Source organism: Sinocyclocheilus rhinocerous, unplaced genomic scaffold, assembly GCF_001515625.1.
Source record: "Sinocyclocheilus rhinocerous isolate Xijiao unplaced genomic scaffold, SAMN03320098_v1.1 scaffold1066, whole genome shotgun sequence".
NCBI lineage: Eukaryota > Metazoa > Chordata > Actinopteri > Cypriniformes > Cyprinidae > Sinocyclocheilus > Sinocyclocheilus rhinocerous.
In genome coordinates, this window is record NW_015629516.1 from 63,394 (window position 1) to 66,205 (window position 2,812).

Consider the following 2,812-nt stretch of genomic DNA (forward strand, 5'->3'; position numbering starts at 1 on the left):
GTACCGCAAATTGTTTCCACACTGGAACATTTACATTTATATACACGTCCTGTTGAACTGCAAATAACTCAATACATTTATTTATGATTGTCTGTTTGTACCCAACCTTAAAAAAAAAAAAAAGAAATAGCTGACAGCTGACTTCTAACCAGTTGCATTTGTTTTACATTACATTTGATGTTTAAGTTAATGTTACAACAAATAATTGTTCTTACTGTTTACTCCAGAGGCTTTATAAAATTTAAAATCTTTTTGAAATGCTTCACTTAATTTAATCAGAGAATGAGTTCACAATCTGAAATGTGCTGGTTTCCCATCCACCTCAAGTGCTAACCCAAGTGGCTTCAGTCTACTACACAACTGAACCATTACACTCCTTCAAACCATTAAAACGGAAATAAATCCTTTAAAATAAATCCTTTGCACATAAACCTTTGTACACATACATTACACATGTGCATAAAGACAAATGGCTTGTGCATGGTCAGACTCAACAGTAAAAAATGAAAGGCAAGTGCATAGAGGGAGAGAATGTGTACAGTAAAATGTCAAATAAGAATTCAATAATCAAAGAAACATCAGTTTGCGTCATATTTCCTGCAGCACCGCTTAGCTTGAGCAGAGCGCCCCCTGCCGGTCAAATGAGAACACTGTCAAAAGCATTTAAGGCATTAGCCTAAAGCTACAACTGCTATTCATTCAAGAATATAATTTTTGCAGTATGTTTTTACATTTCTTAAATTAAATGTAAAAATAAGCACAGTGCGCCTATTGAATGACAACAATATAAACTGAAAAAACAAATTATATAGATCAGTGGTTCTCAACTTATTTAGCTTCATCAAGTGCAAGCCTTGACAAAACCTGTTGTACAAAACCTGATCCAATCACAGGCTCTGTTATACCTCTGCAATTGAGGGTATGAGTTCATTTGTCACAACTGACTGTGACTGTAGTGACAGGACTAGAATTTGTGCCTTATCAGTATTTAACCAACCCAATGGACAATAACTACTGTGCTGTGCAGAGTGGAGGCAGTTCATTGTTTGCCTGTCCTGGTGGCACAGCTGTTTGTGTGAGCTCTACCCTCAGCAACGGTGCTCTGGTAATCTGCTGGCCTGTGCACAATACAGCCAACTATTCAACTGTTCTGCCCACTAAAATACACCGCTTCACTTTGCGGTTGTCTTTGTTTTTTTTGTTTTTTTACCTTGTAAATCATATATTCATAATGTATGGTTTTGTTCAACTTTATTTAGTTGAATATAACTAATAAGGATGAGTTTAACTATATTTTCGGAGATTAGATTTTGGAGTTTATTTAATTTGGAGTTAGCTATACTGTTGACAGATTCTGTCAATTAACTACAGAGAGTTATTGACTTCCCTGTATCTAACCTTCTCAAAGCAACCCAAAATAGGCTTCTAAGGGTATTTTACCATCATAGTTCAATGGAAGATAGAGTGTGCTGTAAGTGTTATAGTCAAACAGTGAAATATTGTGTTTATGGGAAATAGAACGCCATGGAAAATGTATATTAGGAAAATTACTAAAGGGCCTAATACAGAACCTTGGGTAACCTCATATAGGTAATTGGGGCCTAGGCAAAAGTGTTAACAGGCAATATTCTAGTTTTATGATTGGTCATAAACAATATGAATTAATTTCTTTATTGAGTCCATAAAAACAGCATGAGTAAGTATGTAAAAAGCAGCTCTGCTGGCCTGTGCACAATACAGCCAACTATTCAACTGTTCTGCCGACTAAAATACACCGCTTCACTTTGCGGTTGTCTTTGTTTTTTTTGTTTTTTTTACCTTGTAAATCATATATTCATAATGTATGGTTTTGTTCAATTTTATTTAGTTGAATATAACTAATAAGGATGAGTTTAACTATATTTTCGGAGATTAGATTTTGGAGTTTATTTAATTTGGAGTTAGCTATACTGTTGACAGATTCTGTCAATTAACTACAGAGAGTTATTGACTTCCCTGTATCTAACCTTCTCAAAGCAACCCAAAATAGGCTTCTAAGGGTATTTTACCATCATAGTTCAATGGAAGATAGAGTGTGCTGTAAGTGTTATAGTCAAACAGTGAAATATTGTGTTTATGGGAAATAGAACGCCATGGAAAATGTATATTAGGAAAATTACTAAAGGGCCTAATACAGAACCTTGGGTAACCTCATATAGGTAATTGGGGCCTAGGCAAAAGTGTTAACAGGCAATATTCTAGTTTTATGATTGGTCATAAACAATATGAATTAATTTCTTTATTGAGTCCATAAAAACAGCATGAGTAAGTATGTAAAAAGCAGCACTGCAGCTTAGCAAAACTACAAAGGTAGAACTAATAATCAAATTACAGTAACACTTTACAATAAGGTTCTATTAGTTAACGTGAGCTGACATGAACTAACAATGAATAGTTGTATTTTTATCAGCTAATGATAACAAATATTAATAAATGCTGTATTTGCTCATTGTTAATCTTAGTTATTAACCTTTTGTAAAGTGTTACCCAAATTACAATAATAATATATCAATGGACACTTTTTATGGAACACTAGCTATATGCTGTGGCAAATAAAGAGAGTTAAAACATCTTTCTCTATGGACCATATTATTATGATCATTTTGGTCTACACTGAACATGGTCTCCAAACATTATTAAATCATATTACCAACCTATGTTGGGGCTGCTTTTGAAATACTCCATTCTCAATCCATTGGTTTGACTTATAAAACAAACTACTTATGAATCTGTTCATAAGAGTTCTCCAAATATTGACTCAGATCAACCACAG